The sequence below is a fragment of the Notolepis coatsorum genome (genome assembly GCF_963971535.1).
Source record: "Notolepis coatsorum genome assembly, chromosome: 3".
Lineage (NCBI taxonomy): Eukaryota > Metazoa > Chordata > Actinopteri > Aulopiformes > Paralepididae > Notolepis > Notolepis coatsorum.
Window position 1 is genome coordinate 299310 of NC_140167.1, and position 25874 is coordinate 325183.

Below are 25874 nucleotides of genomic sequence, written 5' to 3' on the forward strand. Positions count from 1 at the left end.
CAGAGCTCCTACAGATTAAAGAGGAACTACATCAAGGGCTGGAAGAAGCTGAGCTCTCCAAGATCACAGTAGACCCAGTGAAATGTGAAGATGGTCAAGAGAACGCTCTGTCCTTCCAGCCTCTTCAAACCCAGAGGGAGAAACACAGAGAAGCTTACTCTTTACCCAGCACCTCGACTGGACAGATGAAAACAGAACCTGAAGGAGAGGACTGTGGAGTATCAGAACCAGCCAGTAACTTGGATCCAGCTGGTGATTTAGAACCAACTAGAGATGACCAGCTTCTCTCTTCAGACTGTTCTGAGACTGATGACAGTGATGATTGGAACGAGAGTGGGGAACCTCAGTCAGGTTTAAAGATGCTAATATTAAACAAGAAACAAAGAACATGGAGCAAAACGGGCAAGACATGTGCTGTTCCTGGCTGCCAAGCAGCGAATACGTCCTTGCACTCGTTTCCTGACGATATCGTGCTCCGCAAGCAACGGGCCAAGTTAGTTTCTGGAGACCCCCCAACTGCTGTAACTTCTCATAGTCGGGTGTGCGCCGCACATTTTTGCAAAGACGACATTGAAGGACTTTATAATGCTGGGGAGATTTCCAGGCTGTTGCTAAAGAAGGGAGCTGTACCAAGTCTTCGGGATCCGAAAGAAAGTATCGAATCAGTAAGTACATGAGTCGTAATTAGTTACTAACTAATTGTTGCTACTAGCTTAGCTAACGTTAGCTATCTTAGCTCTGTTTTGATGGATTGATTGAACATTTTATTAACAGATTGCAGAATGGGTACAATACAGTACGGCTCAATACACACAATTGTTAAGGGGAGGCAGACCAGAGAAAGACTTTCGTCTTGTTTACATCAGGGTCCCCCATTTTCAATTCATCATAACATATATGACATACATTGAGGTAATCAGAAATAACATCACACCACCTACATGTAGCTTAGATGTCTCGCCGCCCTGTTCATCCACCTTGGCCTGTTTTCAACCCATCACCCTCTCTACTCTCACAAATATAGTCTCAGCCATGAAACCGACCACCTCCCCCCTTGACATAGTTCTTCTCAAAGAAGTATTTCCCACAACTGGCCCCAGCATCCTCTCTATCATTAGGCCTAAAAAAAATAATGGTTTGTTTCCGGTTGCCGACCGACCCTGCCGATTTAGGTGCGACCCAATATATTTTATGAGTTAAAAATATATATATATATATATTTTTTTAATAAAGTTTCATAGAAATCTTAGTTAAACCGAATTGCTCCACCTGCCGGCCAAATCCTCCCCCCTAACCGACCTTTCAATCACAGTCGAGAATGCAGCTGTGACTGCGTCCCCGACCGCCAAGAACCTTGGTGTTGTCCTCGACGACCAATTGAACTTCTCTGCTCACATCGCAGCGACGACCAGAACCTGCCGATTCCTCCTGAGCAATGTCAGAAGGATACGCCCCTTCCTGACAAAAGAAGCCACCCAACTCCTCGTCCAATCAACAGTCATCTCCCGCCTCGACTACTGCAATGCACTGCTCGCTGGCCTCCCGGCCACTGCCACTAAGCCTCTTCAACTCATTCAGAACGCAGCGGCCCGCCTGATCTCAAACCTACCGAAGTCGGCCCATGTCACCCCACTTCTTAGGGACCTGCACTGGCTCCCCATTGCTGCACGAATCCGCTTCAAGGCCCTCGACCTAGCATACCGTGCGGCAAAGGGAACCGCTCCCGCCTACCTCCGGTCAATGGTCTCTAACTACACACCCTCAAGACCCCTACGCTCTGCATCTTCTGGCCGCCTCAGACCTACTCCTATCCAAGCTCCGGGAGGGTCATCAAAGAGAAGTCGCCTATTCTCAGTCCTTGCCCCACAATGGTGGAATGAACTACCCACCCCAGTTAGGACAGCCGAATCACGTCCAATCTTTCGCCGTCGACTAAAGACGCACTTCTTCAACCATTATCTGAATTAAAAAAAAAAATCTAACCCTAACTAACCGTACTGTCATGCACTTGTCCTAATAAACTAACCTACACTGTAGCACTCAACACTTTGATGAACATTGTTGCTCAGCTGATAGAGTTGTGCCCTTCCTGATGGCTTGTCGTACAGAACTTGTAAGTCGCTTTGGATAAAAGCGTCAGCTAAATGACTAAATGTAAATGTAAATGTAAATGTAAACCTTTAGTATTATGGATTCAGATTCAGATTACTTTATTCGCCATTTTATACAGGTACAAAATGGAACGTGATTTGACATTACAATGCATACTTTTTTTCACAATTAAGAACAATACAACAGTAAATAAATAATTTTAAGTAAAGTGCAAGACGGGACAGAACAGTGAGACAACAATAAGACAGTGAAAGTGCGGTGGTTGGGGACATGGATACAGTGCAACACAAAGTTCAAGTCCAGAAGTCCAGCCCTAGCAGCTCGCCATAGAGGGGGGGGGGGGGCAGGGGGACACCTGACTCGTTTACCACAGTGTTTCTCAAAGTGGGGGGCGCGCGGGAGATTCCAGAAAATTATCGCTAAAGTGCTATCTGTTGCAGCTGCACTGTTCTCCTTGAAAATACAATTTCTCAAAATCTGAAAATCATTATTTAATAAAACACAGAAAAGGATCACCAAGTTACTCTGGATAAAAAAAAACTTTACAGACAACATTGAGACAAAGCTTCCTGACATCTCCATCCAAACTCTTGGAAGAACTCATTGAAATCTCATCTGATACCACCTGGAGAGCTAGTTTCAGAGTGTGGTGCTGAGTACCAAGTATCTCATCTCATGGCCCACCAAGTATCTCATGATGCAGCAGTTAAGGTGTTGATACCATTCAGCACCACATACAGTATCTGTGTGAAGCTGGCTTTTCATCCATGACAGCTCTGAAAACAAAATATAGGGCCAATTTGAAAGGTCATTTGGGTGTTATTTCAATAAATTTAAACATGGCCCATTTCATGACTATTTTGTTGGGGCGAGGGGGGGGGGGCAAAATATTTTGGTCCGCCAAAGGGGGGCCTGACAGAAAAAGTTTGAGAAGCACTGGTTTACCAGGTGAGCTGCTGAGGGGATGAAACTCAGTCTGTGGCGGGACTTTAGTGTCTAGGGCAGCCGTAGCCGCCTGCCGTGGGGGAGCATGGTGAAGAGGTTGTGACCCGGGTGGGCGGGGTCTGCCATGATCTTCCTCGCCCCCCTCAAGGCCCTGGTGGAGTGTAGGCTGGTGGTGTCGTCCGCAAACTTCAGGAGTTTGACCGAGGGGTGCAGAGAGACGCAGCTGTTGGTGTACAGGGAGAATAGTAGTGGGGACAGAACACAGCCCTGTGGGGAGCCAGTGCTGATGGACTTGGGATCGGAGATGTTGATTCCCAACTTCACCCGCTGTGACCTGTTAGTCAGGAAGTCCGTGATCCAACTGCAGGTAGAGTTATTAAACATGCTGGCAGAGTACATGCATCCATGTTGTTGTGAACATTTTAATTAAATAAAGAAATTCCCTATCCATAGTCGCCGTGGGAAAGAATAAAATAAAATAAATTCCCTACCTACCCATGGTCTTAACTGACAACCAACAGGAAACAAACAATATTTTTTGTTATGCCTTAACACCTCCCTAGTCACTGGTACCGTTCCAACCTGCTTCAAACATGCAGTGGTCCAGGCCCTTCTAAAAAAAACCCAACCTAGACTCCACCCAGCTCAATAATTACAGGCCAATCTCCAAGCTCCCATTCCTATCAAAGGTCCTTGAAAAGGCTATTCCCTCCCAGCTGTCTCCCTACCTGCACTTGAACAACATCCTGGACAGATTTCAGTCAGGTTTCAGAGCCAACCACATTACAGAATCTGCCCTTCTTTAGGTCACCAATGACCTGCTCCTCACTACCGACAACCGAGACTGTACTGTCCTTATGCTTTTAGACCTCAGTGCAGCTTTCGACACTATAGACCAGGGGTGCCCAACCTTTTTTGAACCAAGATCTACTTTTTAATTTGCCACCTAGCCGAGAGCTACTAGCCCAAATTTGTCCTTCTCTTGGCTAAGATAAGATAAGATATTCCTTTATTGATCCTGTTGAAAGCTACAGGTCGCCTCTATGATATCTCAATCACCTACTCGAGATATAAACCTGCGGCCGCTCGATATCCCCCGGCGAGGTGCTAAACTCGCCAAGTTCTCGAGTCATTTTACTATTTCTGTCTAGATTACTTCAAGTCACTGGTCTTGTGATATCCAGTTGATATGAAATGTAATCATGAAGAGTTGTTAATCTCTTCTTGTTTGAAATAAACCGAATATATGTCTAGGAGAACCATTATCGCCTGTAATAAAAATAATATTATTATTATCATCATTTTACGAAAGGGCTTGTAATACTGCTCATTTGAAAGCTTGGTTGTATTACTACTTTTTTAATAAGTATTACCACTGTACTAACACGTAGTCATTGTTTGCACTCCCCGGCGCCTCCTGTCCTCCTCCTCCTCCTCCGTCAGCGGAACCGACCGTCTTGAACCCTGCAGTGATTCAGACGGTCGAGGTCCCACACAAGACAGAGTCCGTCTGGACACAGAGACACCGGAACCCGCAAACAACACCCATCTACATGCATAGTATTTCTTATCAGTACATAGCATATACATATATATATATATTTTTTAGCTGAAAAGCATTAACCAGTCAATTGATTCAATCTGTATTTCAGGACATAGTCACCTCAGAGGAAATCAAGGCGCGGCTGGTATTTGCTGGCAGGGATCAGTCCAAGAACTCAATGGATTATAAAAAGTCATCTTTATTTCAATGAAGTTACAGAAAAAGACTAAATAAAAAATATCCATTACAGTTTAAAAGATTATATAAAAACAAAACATGTCATCTGCATCTTGTCTTCCAAGTCACACACTGGTAAAAACTTCAAAATCTCTCAAAAAAGTCTAAGTACCATTCTTCTTCTCTCTCCAGCTCAGTGTAAAAAATCCCCCTGTGCTCTCGCCAGTTGGCCCTTTTTATAAGGTCCGTCACGTCACGCCATCATCAGTACATAGCTCCAATCACTGTACAGTACGTGTCATATCCCTCCTTCAGTTATTTGTTACTTTGCAGTTACATATCAAATCAAGTAATTCATAAGAATACAATGCCCCTCTGACTAGAGCTCCCTCTTCTTGGCCTTGCATTCCAGCCGGTCACTTCCCTACTGCATGGGGCCTCTTTCGTTCTGAGACGAGGACGAGGCAGACTGCCGTAATATATCTTACATAGCCCACCACATACATATACAGATATATACAGGTACAATAGGTTACAGGTACAATACAGTACTCGGTGTACTATATTACATTAGTTTACATTACATTATAGTCATTATAGTCTGCTCTCCTCTCCTTCCTCTTCTGATTCAAGACTTCAACCAGCAACCCTTCCCGTCTGAAAGGGTTAACATTACACAGCTCTTTCTCCTCTGTCTCTGTCTCTCTCCTCTCCAGAGGCCCACATTCCGCTGGTTCACTCCCTTTTCACAGCTTTTCACAGACATTTTCTATGGAGACATTTAAAGGCTCAGTTCCATTTTTTTATAAGTAGAGCCATCATAGAGCTGTCTTTCCAGAGTTCAGTTTAAAGATTTATAATGGTCATATAGGAACGACCCAGGATGTCATTGTCAAAAAGTGTCACTTGTTCTGTGGCACTTCTCACCCACTCTGTCATTCTGGGCGGTCATTGTCCATCATCAACTGAATAATGAAGCATATAATTACATGTGAAAAATAGGTATATACGGCTATATTGGAACGACTCAGGATGTCATTGTCAAAAAGTGTCACTTGTTCTGTGGCACTTCACACCCACTCTGTCATCCTGGGCGGTCATTTTCCATTGTCTTAATAGCGTCTGTACTGGGGGACGAGATGGCGATTGTGGGGTCACGTGGCTGTGACTCTCCACACCCCCTCTGCCATCTTGGTACCTTGTTACCCTGGTAGCCGGCGGGAATACTTGCATCTGTTGTTCCCTGGCTGGACGGCTCGACAGGATAGGAGTCACGTTGTTGCTTGGTATCCGGCGGGAAGACTTGCATCTGTTGTTCCCGGCCGATGCACCCAGGCTGTTGTCGTCTCGGTCATCTTGGTCATCTTGGTCATCTTGGTCATCTTGGTCATCTTGGTCGTCTTGGGGTCGCCCCCTCTGACCTCTTGGATCTTGTTACCCTGGTAGCCGGCGGGAATACTTGCATCTGTTGTTCCCTGGCTGGACGGCTCGACAGGATAGGAGTCACGTTGTTGCTTGGTATCCGGCGGGAAGACTTGCATCTGTTGTTCCCGGCCGATGCACCCAGGCTGTTGTCGTCTCGGTCATCTTGGTCATCTTGGGGTCGCCCCCTCTGACCTCTTGGATCTCTCCCATAGTTTGAGGTAGGTTGATTTGTCACTTCTCGGGCGACCCCCACGGGTCCCCGAGAATTGTAGCAGCAGTCCTCTATTGAAGTGTGGTTGCCCTGGTCGTGTGACCCTGTCCGTAGGCCTCGCAGGACATCACAGATACAGTCCACAGAGGACTCATTCCTTTTCTCTCTTTCAGGTCCATTCAGGGCTCTCGTCGCCCTGTAACCTGGGTCCAGGCCGATGTCTCTCTGTCCGGTCTGGGAGGTCTAGGAGGTCTGGGAGGTCTGGGAGGTCTGGGAGGTCTAGATGAGGACCCTGAGGATGCTCTGGAGCTTGACCTATCCCGGTCTTCCTCCATTTCCGATTTCTGACCTGAGTCAGTATATTCCTTTTTGCCATTCGCTGCGTCGTCCGCTGACTCCGGGGGACCCCCCCCCCCCTGTCCAAGAATGCGGCACTGGTTCAGGTTTTGTCCCTTTACCAGCGCACCTTTACCAGCGCACATTGTTCACAGGCCTTTCGGACTGTTATCGCTCTTTGTTTGGCTTTATGTATGAGAATGTTGTTAGTTCTCAGGTATACCAACATCCTCCTGCTTCCGGCATGTCCAAGGTTATCATATACCTGTCCGATCATGTGAGTAGCCTCGTCCTGTTAGCAATGGCTAGTTAGCCTGCTATTCGCTCCTATTCGCAATGGCTATTTCAGCCTGCTATTCGCAATGGCTATTTCAGCCTGCTATTCGCAATGGCTATTTCAGCCTGCTATTCGCAATGGCTATTTCAGCCTGCTATTCACAAAGTAGAGTTTTTTCTACTTAAGTTCTGACTTTAAGTAAGCATTTAGTTACTTCAAGTTCAAGTGACTTTAGGGCTCCCTAGCCCTATTAGTCGCGAGTAAACGCCACTTCAAGTGGTTTCTTATGAACCCTCTCTTGTTCCTGATAGATTTTTTACCTCTTAGGCTGTCTGCTGCGCTTTGCAGACCTCTACGTCACTCATTGTTCCAGATCTCGAGCACTTAGGAGGAGTCTTGGTTGGAGAGGATTGCTTGCTGATAAGATCACACTTGAGTAAGGTTTTAACTCAAATCTGTAATAAATTTTACTCCAGAGGCCCCTGACCGCAGTTATTTCAGTTCATATTCTTTCGGCTTTTGATACCTATTCAATTAGCATAAAGCCCAACTCACGAATGTTCTAAGCCCCAGAACCTCCAATCCGTTTTGACAGACCTATAAACCAGTGACTCGGCCGCCCAAGCATCACAGCGTCCTGTATGCTGAAGCTTCCGAGTCCCCACAAATCTGATAGGCCCGTCGGATATAGAGACCCTGATGCTCGCTCTGTCCCCCCGCGTCAGGGTGCTAAGCTTGATGAGAGTTTGCAGAGTCTCAATTTTTATCCATAGGCGCTGGTGAGTGTACATCTCACGCAGCTGATATGGTTGGTACAGGTGCTAACCTACCAGATGGTAGCTGTCAGGAAATCCCCTTTGCATGAAATAGATTACAAATTCTTTCGTCCTCTCTACTCTGGTTTAGAGAAAAGACGGACATCTTTACAGTATTTGTGTTGAAAAAGCATTTTGACTTGGTCATACAGCATGCATTCCGTCCGTAACTGGTCTCGGGACCATGCTGCGCATTTGGCTGCAAGACGGTTACCACCTGGTACACCGATGAATAGCTTTTCAAGCAGTAAGCCTGATCTTTGCCTAGGCGTTCCACGTATGACTGATTCTGCTGCAACAGTGAGAGACAAGCTCCCGTCTCGCACCTGTGGGATTAGTTTCTCCACCATATTTTCCCCTGGATCTTGACCGGGGATTCTTACTTCCATTTCCATCATTTGGGCCATTGAAGCCCCTTCGGGGACCTCCAGTCCTTTGAGGTGTCTCAAAATGCGAGCGGCCTCCGGGTCATCATAGAGAGGTGACCCATGGAAAATCTGAGCACACTTATGGATATAAGCAGCCTGGGTCTCCCCTCGAAGCATTTCTGGGGCCAGTTTTTTGAGCACTTGGGTTTTGCTTAACAATTCTTGTGCTTTGTTGCTTTCTCCATATTGGGTGCTGTCACGCAGACTCCTGCCTGTATGTGAACTCTTTCCTCTCGGTCGGTAAATGTCTCCGGGAGATTGGGCTAGTATGGAGTGAGGGCTCACTTCCGGTCGGTGTTCCTCTGTGCTGTGTCTCAGGGCTCGGATTGGGCTTATGGACGGGGCCTCGTTCAACCAGTTTCTTTCTCTCTTGGCTATTTCAGCCATGGCCCTGTCTAGCTTGTACACCTGTTCACGTAGTATGTCATAGCCTGCATGTAAGTGTGCATGCTTGTATGGTTCTGTTACCCCAGGGTGAGACAACACTTTTTCTGCCACGGGTGACCGGGCTAAGGCCTGAGCCGTTCCCCATCTCACGGGATATGCTGGCATAATATCCCCTGTTTTCTTTCCTTCCAAGTCTCCTTCACTCTCTTCGGAGACGTCCTCCAATCCTGAGCTCCAGGTCAAGCCCGAGGGTGACTGAAAGGTGGTGCCTTTCAGAGTAGGCCCCTTGCCTATAGGTCTCAGTTTGACCGGTTTCGCTCTCTTGTTTCGAGGTCTAGGAGGTTCGCCCCTCGGGTACCGAACTCTCTCCCTAGATCTTGATCGAGATGAAGACTTGGAGGATGCTCTGGAGCTTGACCTATCCCGGTCTCCCTCCATTCCTGAGTCCTGATTTAGGTCAGTATACTCCTGTTCGCTACTTGCTGGGTCGTCCCCTGAGTCCGGGGGACGGCCTAGAAGTCTATGGATACTCCTGGCCTGAGATCGCGCAGGTTCCGCCTTTTCAGGTTCGAACGGTACTGTCGGTCTCCTGGGTGTGGATGATCTCCCTCTCTCCGCTGCTCGGGAGGAGTTCTGGGAGTTGGACCTTTCTTTCCTGGGTACGGGTCCCGATCCCTTAGGGTTCGGAGGGGGAGTGAGAGGTACCAATGCAGGCTCATCGTCCTCGTCTTCCTCACCCTCCCCGGCTCTATCCACGGCCAGGGTTATTGACTCATGGTCCCTAGGTTCCATCATGAGACGGATCTCCGTGTGCCCTGCACTCCTTAGGCTTGAGATTGCGCTGATTACAGCTTTCCCCAACCATATGCCTCTTTGGCCATATCCTCGAGACCTGCCCCACATCAGGTTTATGGCTAGTCGGTAGGGCATGTCCTTAGTACCGTGGCCAGCATAGATTTCCCTTTTCTGCAGTAGTTCCTTTATACGGGACACCAGTCTGTCCCAGTTTATGTGTGAGGACTCTATCTCCTTGTATTGGTCTTGACTTAGTGTCACATGGACAATTTTCTCCGCGTGAAACACCTCATAATCACACTCTGTGATTACTGCCTTGCCTGGTTTCAGGGGCTTTTTGGTCCTTTTTTCCATTACCTGTTTCCTCAGGTTTCGGTAGTAAGAGCCTCCTGCCGTTACCATGCTTGTTTCCCATCTACCATAGTTCGTCAATGACGGTCCAGTGAAGGTGAGGATTGACCATGGTGTATCAGAGTTATCGGTCCAGACTGGGTGGTTAGTGACTGTTATGTTTGGTGATTGTCTGTGAGACCTTGTAGATGTCACTCTCACCCCTGAGTGTTCACCACGGGGAGATATATAGGTTGCTCTCGCTTGCCTCACTTCCTCGTGACCACGTGGTCCTGGGCTTATGCACTGCAGGGAGTGATCTCGCTCCTGCAGCTCCTTCAGCTCCTCCTCAAACTCCTCCTTCTCCAGACGAGACTGCAGCAGCTCCTGTTTGGTGCTTCGCAGTTCGTCTCTGGTGGTGTGGAACTGCTCCATCCAGTGGGCACTCTCGTCCCTGCAGTCCTCTAGCTGCTGCTGCAGGGAGCGCACCGAGGTGTTCACACGCTGCCGCTCTGCCTCGATACCTGCCAGAGACTGGGACACCTGCTCCATGCTGCTCCTCAGCCTCTCCATGTCGGTGCTGTACTGCTCCCTGAGGGTCTCGGATCTCCCGGTCGTGCGTGGCCACCTCGTCCTTCAGCGCCCCCTTCAGGGCCGTGAGCTCCCGCTCCCGCTGCCTCAGCGTCTCCTGGAGCTGGAGGTTGTCATCCAGTTAGCATTCAGTTCACTCCTGGCTTGTTGGCGGATGGCGAGCTAGTTAGCTTCCGTCTGGCTAAAGCCAGCTCATGGGTGTTAGCACTGGCTTGTTAGCCGATGTAGTGCTAGTTAGCTTCCGTCTGGCTACGGCCAGCTCCTGGGTCTTCCGTCTAGCCAGCTCATGGGTCGCACCGTCTGGCTAGCTCATGGGTCTTCCGTCTGGCTAGAGCCAGCTCATGGGTGTTAGCACTGGCTTGTTAGCCGATGTAGTGCTAGTTAGCTTCCGTCTGGCCTGTTCGTTTTGGCTTCGCTTCACATCCAGTCTCCGCTCCTTACAAGGTGTCTCTGGGCTAGGGAGCCTTCGCCTTTCTGTGAACGGCCGTTTTGGCTCGCTTCACATCCACACTCCGCTCATACAAAGTGTCTCTGGGCTAGGGAGCCCTCGCCTTTCTGTGAACGGCCGTTTTGGCTCGCTTCACATCCACACTCCGCTCATACAAAGTGTCTCTGGGCTAGGGAGCCCTCGCCTTTCTGTGAACGGCCGTTTTGGCTCGCTTCACATCCACACTCCGCTCATACAAAGTGTCTCTGGGCTAGGGAGCCCTCGCCTTTCTGTGAACGGCCGTTTTGGCTCGCTTCACATCCACACTCCGCTCATACAAAGTGTCTCTGGGCTAGGGAGCCCTCGCCTTTCTGTGAACGGCCGTTTTGGCTCGCTTCACATCCACACTCCGCTCATACAAAGTGTCTCTGGGCTAGGGAGCCCTCGCCTTTCTGTGAACGGCCGTTTTGGCTCGCTTCACATCCACACTCCGCTCATACAAAGTGTCTCTGGGCTAGGGAGCCCTCGCCTTTCTGTGAACGGCCGTTTTGGCTCGCTTCACATCCACACTCCGCTCATACAAAGTGTCTCTGGGCTAGGGAGCCCTCGCCTTTCTGTGAACGGCCGTTTTGGCTCGCTTCACATCCACACTCCGCTCATACAAAGTGTCTCTGGGCTAGGGAGCCCTCGCCTTTCTGTGAACGGCCGTTTTGGCTCGCTTCACATCCACACTCCGCTCATACAAAGTGTCTCTGGGCTAGGGAGCCCTCGCCTTTCTGTGAACGGCCGTTTTGGCTCGCTTCACATCCACACTCCGCTCATACAAAGTGTCTCTGGGCTAGGGAGCCCTCGCCTTTCTGTGAACGGCCGTTTTGGCTCGCTTCACATCCACACTCCGCTCATACAAAGTGTCTCTGGGCTAGGGAGCCCTCGCCTTTCTGTGAACGGCCGTTTTGGCTCGCTTCACATCCACACTCCGCTCATACAAAGTGTCTCTGGGCTAGGGAGCCCTCGCCTTTCTGTGAACGGCCGTTTTGGCTCGCTTCACATCCACACTCCGCTCATACAAAGTGTCTCTGGGCTAGGGAGCCCTCGCCTTTCTGTGAACGGCCGTTTTGGCTCGCTTCACATCCACACTCCGCTCATACAAAGTGTCTCTGGGCTAGGGAGCCCTCGCCTTTCTGTGAACGGCCGTTTTGGCTCGCTTCACATCCACACTCCGCTCATACAAAGTGTCTCTCTAAACTGCCAGACATTTTAGAGAGAGGGTTTTCTTTACCCTTTTTTTTTTTTTTAATCCAATTTTGCGGGCTCAACCGCTCCACCAGCAATGCCCCCACTATGCAGATGCCTTTAATTTGCCACTGCTCTCCATCGAGGGCCCTACAGATCAATATCCTTTGACTGGTGTATTCTAAAACTCGGTTCTCCGTTTTTTTTTTTTTCAATATTTCTAGTTTATTTTATTTTGGCTGTTATCTTACCGATCTCAGCCCTAACCAGGGACGCCATGTTGAAAGCTACAGGTCGCCTCTATGATATCTCAATCACCTACTCGAGATATAAACCTGCGGCCGCTCGATATCCCCCGGCGAGGTGCTAAACTCGCCAAGTTCTCGAGTCATTTTACTATTTCTGTCTAGATTACTTCAAGTCACTGGTCTTGTGATATCCAGTTGATATGAAATGTAATCATGAAGAGTTGTTAATCTCTTCTTGTTTGAAATAAACCGAATATATGTCTAGGAGAACCATTATCGCCTGTAATAAAAATAATATTATTATTATCATCATTTTACGAAAGGGCTTGTAATACTGCTCATTTGAAAGCTTGGTTGTATTACTACTTTTTTAATAAGTATTACCACTGTACTAACACGTAGTCATTGTTTGCACTCCCCGGCGCCTCCTGTCCTCCTCCTCCTCCTCCGTCAGCGGAACCGACCGTCTTGAACCCTGCAGTGATTCAGACGGTCGAGGTCCCACACAAGACAGAGTCCGTCTGGACACAGAGACACCGGAACCCGCAAACAACACCCATCTACATGCATAGTATTTCTTATCAGTACATAGCATATACATATATATATATATTTTTTTTAGCTGAAAAGCATTAACCAGTCAATTGATTCAATCTGTATTTCAGGACATAGTCACCTCAGAGGAAATCAAGGCGCGGCTGGTATTTGCTGGCAGGGATCAGTCCAAGAACTCAATGGATTATAAAAAGTCATCTTTATTTCAATGAAGTTACAGAAAAAGACTAAATAAAAAATATCCATTACAGTTTAAAAGATTATATAAAAACAAAACATGTCATCTGCATCTTGTCTTCCAAGTCACACACTGGTAAAAACTTCAAAATCTCTCAAAAAAGTCTAAGTACCATTCTTCTTCTCTCTCCAGCTCAGTGTAAAAAATCCCCCTGTGCTCTCGCCAGTTGGCCCTTTTTATAAGGTCCGTCACGTCACGCCATCATCAGTACATAGCTCCAATCACTGTACAGTACGTGTCATATCCCTCCTTCAGTTATTTGTTACTTTGCAGTTACATATCAAATCAAGTAATTCATAAGAATACAATGCCCCTCTGACTAGAGCTCCCTCTTCTTGGCCTTGCATTCCAGCCGGTCACTTCCCTACTGCATGGGGCCTCTTTCGTTCTGAGACGAGGACGAGGCAGACTGCCGTAATATATCTTACATAGCCCACCACATACATATACAGATATATACAGGTACAATAGGTTACAGGTACAATACAGTACTCGGTGTACTATATTACATTAGTTTACATTACATTATAGTCATTATAGTCTGCTCTCCTCTCCTTCCTCTTCTGATTCAAGACTTCAACCAGCAACCCTTCCCGTCTGAAAGGGTTAACATTACACAGCTCTTTCTCCTCTGTCTCTGTCTCTCTCCTCTCCAGAGGCCCACATTCCGCTGGTTCACTCCCTTTTCACAGCTTTTCACAGACATTTTCTATGGAGACATTTAAAGGCTCAGTTCCATTTTTTTATAAGTAGAGCCATCATAGAGCTGTCTTTCCAGAGTTCAGTTTAAAGATTTATAATGGTCATATAGGAACGACCCAGGATGTCATTGTCAAAAAGTGTCACTTGTTCTGTGGCACTTCTCAGATCCCCTTGGGGAAATTCAGGCATCATAGCAGCATGGGGGAAGGGGGGGGGGGGGGTACAGATAGTAAAAACAACACAAGCAGTGTAAACAAATGGGTCAATATAATTTACTATCTAACTAACTGAAAAATATATTCAGTGTCATAAGGTGCATAAGGCTAGTATAGTATTACCCATTCAATATGCACATATTTTCTGTCATGTGCATATTGAATGGTATAATATAATATGCTATTTTATATATCATTGTAACAGTGTAGTGTAGGAATGACAAGACTGTAACTGTAACTTCTCACGTTTATTTCACACTCTGCATACACACTGACAACCAGGGATGGGTACCTTTCACATTTGAACCGATACCGGTACCGGTACCTGTGAATCGATACCGGTACCCAACGGTACCTTTTTTCGGTACTTTAGTCTCAAGAAATGTAATTTACCTACCTCAGTCGTAAAAAAAAAAAATCCAAACGTCAAATAACTACAATTTCAACAGTCTTCGGCTTGTCATTGCTCCGACTGCTTTGTTGTTGAATCAAGTCAAATCCTAGGTAAGCATATATTGTGCGTGTGAACGTTGACATGAAAAGAAAAAAGTTAAAAAAAAATTTAAAAAAAATTTATAATTTTTTTTTTTTTTCTTCTCTCGGTTTCTCACTTGATTCGATACTTGGTAGTACCGACGTGTTTTGGTTCGGTACCTCAAAAGTACCGAATTCGGTACCCATCCCTACCCTACACACCACATTATTCTCAGGAGCAGCCCAGCACACACACATACACACACACCACATTATTCTCAGGAGCAGCCCAGCACACACACATACACAACACACACCACATTATTATCATATATTGCTGACGCAGTTTTTAAACTTTGACGTGACGTTGATCGATTGTTCGATTGAAGCTCATAGCCATCATTCTCTCGCTAAACAACTTGTACACCTCGTTGTTTTTGTGAGTGGCCACAAGCAGCTGTGTAATTTGCTCGTCTGACTAGGGCTGGGCGATATGGCCTCTAAAGGATATCGCATTTTTTTTTGCTATATCACGATACACAATATATATCGCGATATTTGGACATTTACTCTAAAGCACTTAAAAATGCTTGATTTAACCCTTTGATGCATACAGTCATGCCAATACGATGATTATAATAGTCCCTGCAACATATGTTTGCATTAAACCATGAAGATACTTTAAAAAATAATTAAATTAAAAGTTTCTAAAAATGTACTAAGACATTGTCTCTACTGACATACTAATACTTTTAATTTTTTTTTTTTTTTTATAATCTACTGTAAGACCATTTATATAAAAACTCTTGGGTGACTTTTGCACAGTACTGTTTTCTATCCACTTTAGCTAAAAACACACACACACACTTTATATATACACACTACTGTGAGACAATAATAATCACACACAAAGGGATAATGGCTTATAGCAGGGTTCGAAATTAACGGGGGCTCGGGGCAAAATGCCCTTGAAAATGGACAAAATGCCCCCGAATATCAGTTAAGGGGGGCAGAAAATGCCCCCGACAGTTTACTAATTATATATATAATTATATATATGATCTACAGTGCGAGCATTGAGACGAGTGACGATTGACGATTACAAAACAGCTCCGCTGTTATAATAGTCCCACATTACACAAGGCGCATAAACGTCCAATCACAGTAGCGCCCGAAAACAAAGTCACGGTACCGGCTTAGGCAAGTTATACATTCAGAATCAGACAACGCAAAAAAATCAGCCAGCCATGAAGCCCATTCATTTTTATTTTGAGCAAAAGAGAGACGAGGAGAAAGAGAGGAATCCGGCTGACATGGCTTTTGAAGTGATATTCGCACGTGTTTTTGCGGGTCCAGTCCACACGGTATGTTGACAGAATTCGCAAAACACCTTATCGACTGAAGCATAAAAGTCATTAGGATACTGCTCTGCTCTGAATTTAGGGCTTAGTGGGGAATTTCTTCCGACGCTAACGTTAACGACGCACCGAAGCAGCTAGACCATTTCTCCGTGTTGTGTGTAACACGCAGCGGTCCCCGCCTCCTCCCTCCTTGCAACAAACGTTCCACCCAAAAACGGAATTTCTATTTCATAATGAATTAAATAATTGTATAAAGAATTTTCAATGTTCTGTCATCTAATAATATATTCCATTACCTTTCCTATCTGTATCAAAGTCAAAATGTTGGTATCATAACAACACTACAACATACAAAAGCAGCTTGACAACCGATATCCTTTGCGTTTGATTGATTGAAAACTTTATTAACAGATTGCAGAATGGGTACAATACAGTACAGCTCAATACACACAAGTTAAGGGGATGCAGACCAGAGAAAGACTTTCGTCTTGTTTACATCAGGGTCCCCCATTTTCAATTCATAGTGTGCACACGCACATTATAATAATTCATGCGATAAATAGTTAATAAACTCTGTGTTACTTGAACAATTTTCACTGTGCTCCTAAATTTCTTTGTGTGCTCCTAAATTTTTATTTAGATTTTATTTATTAACATTTTATTTAGGAGCACATGTGCTCCTTGGGAAAAAGGTTAGCGTAGAGCCCTATATATGGAGACATTAACATTACATTATCAAACATAGGGACGAAGACTGTAAAAAAAAGTGTCAACAATGTTTTATAATCCTTATGTTAATTTTCATCATAAAAATTCAGTGCCCCCGAAATACAAAAAAAAGCCCCCGAAAATCAATTAAGGGGGGCAAAAAAAGCCCTTGATTTTTTTTTTTTTTTCTAACCCTGGCTTATAGCAGACTTAATGATTGTATAATATTTCAGATAATGAAATTAAATGTTTATCATCAACTATCCCAGTTAGTATTTATATTGTAATGTGTATAATATAGTAAACATTTCTGACGCACATTTGAGCGACCCACATCACAATATCCTTTCTAAAGGTTTATCGTTTGTCCCGGCTCGGAAGGCGGACTCCTTTACTACCAAAGTGGAGTTATTTAAGTTTTTTAGAAACATTAAGTTAAAAGCATTTTATGCCAGAGGGTTTGATAAGAGAACTCTATGTTGCTAATGAAAATTTGCCTATAAGCGATGATGTTGATGAAAGGCCAGAAACAGAGCCTGATACCCTTTGTTCTAAAAGAACAGTATTTAAACCACGCAGCGTGTTTACCCCTCATCTCAACCCACCCTCAGTGGAGACATTTTGCAGATTGGTACAAAATTATGTCCTTAAATTATGTGAAACCAGTCACAAAGCCCATCTTTACCCTAATTTATTAGAATCAGAGTCAGCAGCACTCAAGGAACTCATGAAGAATGATGATTTAATTTTTAGGAAAGCCGATAAAGGTTCTGGAATCGTGCTCCAAAATAAGAGTTTGTATGTATCTGAGATCAATAGACAATTGAACGATATAGAGGTATATACCCTTTTGAATACAGACCCAGTATTTAAATTTTCCGCGGAAATTAAAACAATCCTTAAAAGCCTTAGATTGGCAGAGGTGATTACGGAAAATGAATTTAAGTTTATGTTTGTAGAGTACCCGGTTACGCATATTATTTACACTTTACCGAAGATCCATAAGGATCTGGTTAACCCTCCTGGTCGACCGATCGTCTCTGGTATAGGTTCTGCTACAGAAAAAATCTCGCAATTTGTTGACTCGCATATTAAGGATTTGGCCTCTTAACGTGGTTATTTAAAAGACACTACTACTTTTTTGAGCAAACTATCGACCTGCAGTATTAGTCCCTCTGACTTATTAGTTACCATAGATGTAGTCAGTCTATACCCCAGCATTCCACATGCTGACGCGCTAGACGCACTGAGTTTTTATCTAAACTCGAGAGAGGAATTACTCCCCTCCACAGAAGCGCTAGTTAATCTAGCCGACCTAGTTCTAACTCGGAATTATTTTAGATTCCAAGATCAATACTACTTGCAAAACGGAGGCCTCAGCATGGGCTCCCCAGCCGCTGTGAACCTAGCCAACCTGTACATGTCCAAGTATGAGTCTGACCACATTTTTAATAATAACCCGTTTGAGAAATTCGTCAAATCCTATATGCGATATATTGATGATATGTTTTTTTATTTGGTCTGGTACATCGTCTGATCTTGATGCCTTCCTTGAGTACCTGAACACCTGTAGAGAAACTATAAAGTTTACATTAAAGTTTGATATGCATATTCTACCTTTCCTAGATGTTTTGATCAAGAAAGCCCCTGATGGTATCTCATTACATACAGAGGTCTTCAAAAAGGAGACAGACCGTAACTCGTTCTTACATTACTCCAGTTACCACACTCCTGCCTTGAAGAATAGTCTACCTTTCAGCCAAATACTCTGTTATAGGAGAATTTGTGACACTGAAGATAGATTTAATGCGCAAGCAGAAGTCCTGCGTGGCAGTTTTCATGAGAGGCTATAGTGTCGATTTGACACGTAAAGCCTTGAATAAAACCAATCTGATCGATAGGGCCACGTTGTTTATCCCCAAAAAGAAAAAAGAAAACACAGACAAAGTATCTTTTGTGTCCACTTATAGCCCCATTACGAGAGGCATACGGAGCATCGTCAATAAATATTGGCATATTCTACAGTTGGATCCAACAATAGGGACAGCGTTTCAACATTCGCCTAATTACTTTTATAAAAGGCAAGCGAATTTATCTAACCTATTAGTTAAAACCGACTTGCCCGTAAGGAAACCTACACATTTTGTCGAATATCCCTGATGGAAATTTTCCTTGTCAAGCCTGTGTACAGTGTCAAGGCATGATCAAAGAGAAATTTTACATGCACCCGAAAACGAACAAAAAAATACATGTTAAAGGGCGTATCACGTGTAATTCATCCAATCTTGTGTATCTGCTAAAATGCCTGTGTAATTTTTCTTATGTGGGGAAGACAACCAGAGCCTTTAAAACAAGAATCGGTGAACATAAGTGTTCAGTGAGAAATTCAGATATAAAGTCGTCTGTAGCTAGACATTTTTCCAGGTGTAAACATACCGTTAACAATCTCAGATACATGGGACTTGAGCTAGTCCACAGGCCCGCGAGAGGGGGTGACGGACACAAGTTACTATTGCAACGGGAATGTTATTATATTCCCCTGTTTAATTGCATAGAACCTAGAGGAATGAATGAAGAGAACGTGTTAACCTGTTTTAAGTACCTTTTACCTATAAGATTATGGTTTAATCCATGTGGTTGTTTCAAGTATGAGGTATGTTTATCCTATACAAATTTATGTAAATAAGTAAAGGGGCTCAATTAGCCCTATAAACTACGGGCAGGTTACATATCAAGTTTCTGGTAATGTAAGGTATTTTTGCTTTTGCTTTTTTATGTATGTTGTATATTTGTATTTACTAACAGACTCTATTTTGATAGGTCTTTCCTTTGGTCATTGAGGACCAATAGACTCAGGCACACCTGCGCCGTGATGCCATTTCCTGCCAAGTCATTAACCACCTGTGTATATAACCACCATCTTGACTGCATGTGCATTGCAAGCTATAACATTGACGAAGGAATATGTAATTCCGAAACATGTTTGTTTCAGGCTGCCATTAAATTCTTGAACCTGAGAGTGCTGGTCTAGCTTCACTGCTTCTTTTTTATATAATACTTAATGGGATTTCAGCACCCAGTGTCGAATCTTGAGAGCGCGGTCTAACTTGACATATTGTAACGTGTGGCCACTTTAAATCATTGAGAGCGAGAGAGAGGTTCCTGCTTGCTGCAGGGCTGTATAACAATATAGGGAGGGCTGGAAATCTATTGTGCTCCCACTGTCCTGTGGAGGGCAGCAATACGCCTAGATGTGTAGTCCGCCGGAAATATACAAGAAGAGAGATAGAGAGAGCGCCTTTGAGCGTTCTGATGCTCCGTAGCTAACCACACCAGGATTGCATTTTGTCAACACAGTTGGAAGCTGGAGGAAGCGATATAAAGAAACTAATTGCCAATAAATGTGAAGTTATCTTTGGACCTGTTGTCAAGCCTCATCAATATACCCCCCCCCCCCCCCCCATTTCCTCACTAATGGAAATGGTATCGCGGAGTCACGTTAGTTAGATAGTTGAGAAGCTAACAGCGGCTAACTAGCCAGTTGCTCAATTCAATTCAATTGAAGGTCTGAGCTGGTCTGTGTCTAATGAAATGACAATTGCTCATCATTGAAGGTCTGCATTGGTCTGTGTCTATAATGAAATGAGAAGAAAATGCTGCGCTAAAGCAAGTCGGTCCGTGTTGATAGTTTGTTTTTAGCCGCGGCGGCTAACTGACGGCTAATACTCGATGTTCACGATATAGCAATTGACTACATCTCACGTAGAACAAGCCACGATACATCGAGTATACTCGATATATCGCCCAGCCCTACGTCTGACCATATTTCAATCAGGGCTTTCACGTCCTCATTTGCCCACGTCTGTCCACAAGACATTTTTGGCAGTGTGCGCTGCTGTGTTTGTTTTGTCTCCTTCTACCCAAGATACACAGTTTATTGGGTCACTTCCTATATTTGGTCTTGCTTTTGGTCCGATGAGCATTCACACCACAAAAGTACCCACCAGGGTTCACTTGGAAGTGAACCGTGCAGGGTTTCCGTTAGAATTTTTTTTGCAGGCCTCAGTGTCCGGTAGATTTCAATCTACCGGTCAAATGAGAGAAATTCCGGTCAGAGTTTATTGAGCTTAAAAACAATTGATAGGCAAAAGAATGACAACAAAACAAAAGAATGACATCATCAAGGCATGTAGATTTATAATATTTTTACTTAAAACTAGGCTACTTTTGCGTATAAGGTCATTATATTCCAAATAAAATAAGTCCCGAGACTCCGTGCTGCTGCCGACTTTAAATCAAATAGGTGTCTGTGGGCAGTCGCCCGACATTAATAAACGGCAGTCTGTTATAATCACATTTTTATCAGCTAACGAATTCCGTTATATTGGACATTTGTATTAATTATATCAAGCGAAGAACTGAGAAATTTGGCAGAGAGAGACGGCAACATTATCGTGGGTTTGCGTGACGACTCTCTCTCTCTCCACCTCCCAAGGCAAAGTAAAATATATTGTTGGTTTCCTGTTGGTTGTCAGTTTGGCCATGGGTAGGTAGGGAATTTATTTTATTTTTTTATTTTATTCTTTCCCACGGCGACTATGGACAGGGAATTTCTTTATTTAATTAAAATGTTTACAACAACATGGATGCATGTACTCTGCCAGCATGTTTAATATCCATAATACTAAATGTTTGACTAAGATTTCTATGAAACTTCATTCTATTAAAAAAAAAAAAAAAAAAAAATGATTTTTTTTTTTTTTTTTTTTTTTTTTATATAAATATAATTTTTTTTTTAAACTCATAAAATATATTGTGTCGCACCTAAATCGGCAGGGTCGGTCGGCAACCGGAAACCAACTATTAATTTTGTTAGGCCCAATGACTTATTTGCGAGAGTATGTCGATGCAGAGCAGCAGATTCAGCTGTTATTGGCTCTTTTCTGGGGACCGCACAGTAGCGCCCCCCACCCAACAGCTGAATTGCCAATGGCTGAATTGGAGTACTGCACTGTGCTGCTGCTGCTCCGGCTCTGCAGCTTCGCATGCATTCGCACACCCAGCACTAGGCTCTCGCTGACAACGTCGTTGTCATTATTAGAAGCAACGATGAAACAAATGTAATGATTGTTTCGTTCATCGCATAGGCTATTTAATTTTAGCCTATTTTAATACAATTCAAATAATCAAATTGTGCTTAGACTCAGGGAATTATTTTCACCAGACATTAAGACCGGAGAGATTAAATATGTCAGACTTCAACAGATTTTGCCGGTCAAATACAGGTAATTACCGGCTAACGGAAACGCTGGAACCGTGACCTACGTTTTCAGGCGGACCAGAGTTTGCTTTTTTGGTCTGCACCAGAGTTTGAATGAGCTTTCACACCACCCCAAACCAAGCGGACTATCCGAGGAAATTAAATCTGGTGTGTTTAAAGTGGACCAAACAGCTCTGGTGTGAATGCGACCTAAGCCATCCTAGGATGTCAAAATGGGCAGGGGTGAGGTGGGTTTTAGGAGTAAGGTCAAGCAGTAGTCTGACCAGTTTGTTTTGTGTAGTCTTGTTTTTAGTGCCTTTTGAGGTGCTTTGGTACCATGAGGTGCAAGCATAGTCGTAGTACCCTTGAATGAGTGGCGTGGTCCTGTTAGAATCTTCAGGGTATTCTTGCTTACCAGTGAGGACATCCGGTACAAGAATCTTGTTCGTTGGTTGACTTTTTTTATTACATTGGATGCCATTTTGTCACAGGAAATATTTGCCTCTAGGATGGAACCCAGGTATGTAATTTCATCTTTCTTTGTGACAATATTGTCACCCACTGTAACAGAAGTGTGTAATTTGCATAAATTAGGAACAGTAACGGTCCTAGTATGCTTCCTTGTGGAACACCGCAGCTCACTGAGAGGGGTGCGGGATAGTGTACCATTTCACTGTTTCCCACAGGATTTTGTGAGACTGGTGGGTGAACCTCGGCCCCTCTTGCTTGGCTTTCTGTGTTCCTGATGAATTTCAACTGAAAAGTTAGACCTTTGTTTGTTAGGATGAATGTACAATGTTCTGATATTTCTTTCCTTACTTTCCCCCAAGATTGGTCTGAATATGACCACCCCTAGCCCCTCACACCTTGGTTTGAGAGAACTGTCGGTCTGTTTGGTGGACTGCATGAAATCGCCACAGCAGGAGCAGAGCTGTTTGGACTGCATGGAAACAGGTATGGACATGTTGACTTTAATCTGTAAACATTATGAAAGTGTTGACTTTAACCTCTTAACACATTGGCGCCCAGCCACGGAGATGTCCGTGTTTTGAATCCAACGCTAGAGGGCCATCCACGGACATGTCCGTGGCAAGGTTGTTTTGGCTTTTATTCCATTTTAATAACCTACTCAAGGTCACCGAGCGGCACTGCAGAAGTACCCTACTCTTTGAATTCTCATAAGTGCATTACCGGCCAGATCCTCTTAGGGGCGCTGTCTCAATAATGCAGTGTGCCCTGTGGCAGAACGGTGCACTTTTTTTCTACTTTCAATGTAGTTTCCAGTCAGCTGGATTCTATATGTGCAGCTGTAGCTTGGAATACCTTTTGCGACGCCGAATTCACTATGCAGTAAAGGAATATATCATCAGCCAATGGACATATCGATCTACCAGATGGCGATTGGTAACTGGGAAATCCTTTTGGGGATCCAACCGGCCCACGGTAAGATCTTTTTCACGTAAATTACACACTGATCAGGCCTTGTTATGATAGCCAACCACCCGATCAGCGAATGTGGCTACTGAGGCTAACGTGGTTATTGATAATCAGCAACGACGTCCCCCGCCCCCCCTTCATGCATTCATGGTGGACCATCAATACCGACGATATGCATTTTGCGTTTTATCTCTAGCTTCTTTATAGCCGAAATGCTGTTCGATTTAATGTTATTAGCTTAGCGCCCTGTATCTCGCCTTCCAGGAAATATACTAGACCAAACCCCATATAATGCTTATATTCAAGATGCTATAAAATGAGAACGTATTGATGAAAAAGTATTTCTTTAAGCCATTTTGAAGGGACGGTTTATGGTCTCAATTGACAATGAGAATGGACAGATAGCAATACTATAAAGTATAGATTTAGCTCTACAAACAGCTCCACGGACTATGCAAGTCTGTTTAGAAATGCTGGCCGTCTAGAGTGATATTAGATGGATCCAAATGGCCCTGAATGTGTTAAGCCAGACTCTAAATTTCCCTAAAAGTATCTAGGGACATCTATGGACCTCAGGGGATGTATTCCCGGTGTCAGAAATATTGTGTCTGTTACTATGCTTGAGTAAATTGTAATGAACCAAAGGAGAATATACATTATTTTATAAAAAAAAATTATTCACTTTGAAGGTGAATAACACCATACTAATGGCGCTTTTCCACTGCATGGTACCTACTCTACTCAACTCTACTCTACTCTACTCGCTTTAGGTACCTGGTACTTCGTTCCTTTTCCACTGCAGGTACTAAAATAAAGTATTCAGTTTGTCTCCGTGAGGGGAGGCGGGGCTGCTGGTGTACAGCTGAGAGCTCCATAGCTCTGTGAGAGCTCCACCAGCATAGCTATGTCCGTGAACTAGTAGGCGCAAGCCAGAGTAAAACACAGTTTTCAATCAATCAATCAATAACAACATTAACGAGACTCTCGTTGTGTCTATTCTGCTAACGCTAACGTTACCTCTCATTGTGTCTATTCTACAAGCGTTAACGTTAGCTAGGCTGTCTATGCTAACGTTAACGTTAGCATTAGGCTAACAAGCCGTAACGTTACCAGTCGCGTCTATTTGCTAACGTTAGCATTAGGTAATAACCGGTTTAAAATGGATGGTGATTACCTCACGTTGTGTCTATTCTACTAGCATTAACGTTACTCATACAAACAATCAATAGCGAGTTATATTGATCAGGCTATGTACGATAGCCATGCTAAAACGCTAACACAACATTAGCACAACATAAGCTTAAGCCTTAACAAGTCAGCGATCTTTTTGCGAGACTAAACTCTCCGCTCGGTGGCAAATTGTGTTGATGTCGGTTTTGTTTAATCAATAAATGAGGCAGAATACACTGACTGTATCGTTTGTTTATTGAACTTGTGCCTGCTGCAACCATAATGAAATCCTATGCGAGACATTAAAGATGGCGGCTTTCTGTTTTCGTTCAGACTCTCCAAACAGTGACGCGTCTCTCTTCTGACCAATCAGTGGTCTGCAGTTTTTCACGTGACTTTTGTGGTACCAGTTCTACTCGCTTGGCTCGCGCTAAGAACCACCTCAGAGCAGGGACTAAAAAAGTACCCAGAAAGTACCCAAAAAGTACCTGGTACCATGCAGTGGAAAAGCGCCATAACATTGACCAGATGTGGAAAAATTGCTTAAGCAAATTAATAAAGGGCACATGATTTACAGGTTTTTTTGTAGATACAGTACTGGATTTTGTCATCCGGACAAATGCTATATGAATATAGAATACCAGGTCTGTGAACGTCTTGAAAAATGGAGGAGCATTTTCATTACAAAAAAGTAACTGTACTTACAGTAGATTTCATTCACGGTCCTGGTGGTACTAAATCCAGATTTAACTCTTCCATCAGGGAACAAAATGAACTTTTTGGCTTACCAGCCAAGGTGGCTCGTAGATTAAAAAAACTACCAACCAGGCAGATTTTTTACCAGCCAAAAATTTTAAATAGCTTTTTAGTATATCGTGATGTGTTATTATTATTACTATATTGTTGAAAGCCTACGGGATGTCTTATCTATCTCAAATCACCTACTCGAGATAGAACCCTGTGGCAGCCCGATATCCCCCAGCGAGGTGCTAAACTCGCCAAGTTCTCGGGTCAATTACTATTCCTAATCACGCTTACTTCATAGTCACTAGTTAGTTATATCCAGTTGATATGAAATATAAGCGTAGAAGAGTTGTTAACCTCTTTGTTTGTAATAAACCGAATGTATGTCTGGGAGAACTCCTTGCCTATAATAATAATTATTATATCATCATTATCATCACCATCATCATCATTTTAGGAAACGCCTATAATGCTAATTGTAACTGAGGGGTACAATTCCCTGACTGTATTGATAAGTATGGTATCATTAAACCACTACCGCTTTATGTACTTTAACTACTGGCCATACAGTACACGATATCTGAATATGATGAACACTTTCCACAATGAAATCGGTTCCAGTCAAAGGTAATAATCAAATATTTAATGGAGCAAAAGGTACATAGGATATTCACTATTACATTTATCATTTGAATGCACTTGTAAGGCAAATGAGTACTCGTAGGCAAAT

The 25874-nt window shown here is 44.0% G+C and overlaps 1 long non-coding RNA gene across 1 annotated transcript in view; it reads left to right on the top strand.

The window, feature by feature from the left end:
• The first annotated feature begins 6 nt into the window (after positions 1 to 6).
• LOC311224618 overlaps positions 7 to 25874 on the top strand; it is a 31358-nt gene continuing 5490 nt past the window's right edge. The window contains exons 1-2 of the long non-coding RNA XR_014619460.1: positions 7 to 665; positions 22624 to 22747. This is a non-coding gene — a long non-coding RNA (uncharacterized lncRNA). The remainder of the gene's footprint in view (positions 666 to 22623; positions 22748 to 25874) is intronic.